Below are 296 nucleotides of genomic sequence, written 5' to 3'. Positions count from 1 at the left end.
TACTATGGTAAAATGCAGAACAATATAACTATAAGAAAGAATTACGAAAGGGTTTAATATCAAAAGGGAAGAACAGAATTGCCAGCGTCAACATCGCTGCTTAAAATGAATGATTTTAGAACCGTCGAATACACCTCACAAAAATGTATAATTGTACGACCGTCGAATGCACTTATCTCTTCGAAAACATGCTTCTAACTGATGAATTTTTACCACTTATCGTCATGAACTCAAATACAGGCAAAGCACAAAGACTGAGGCTCATTTTGCATGCAAGAACTATATGTAATTTCGAC

General features: G+C 35.1%; 1 protein-coding gene across 1 annotated transcript in view; it reads left to right on the top strand.

The window, feature by feature from the left end:
• Window positions 1-296, top strand: part of LOC119593532 — a 20,507-nt gene that overhangs the window by 1,217 nt on the left and 18,994 nt on the right. The window lies entirely within an intron of this gene.

The sequence above is a fragment of the Penaeus monodon genome, chromosome 32 (assembly GCF_015228065.2).
Source record: "Penaeus monodon isolate SGIC_2016 chromosome 32, NSTDA_Pmon_1, whole genome shotgun sequence".
NCBI classification, from domain to species: Eukaryota; Metazoa; Arthropoda; class Malacostraca; order Decapoda; family Penaeidae; genus Penaeus; species Penaeus monodon.
This window is presented reverse-complemented; position numbering and strand designations above follow the sequence as displayed.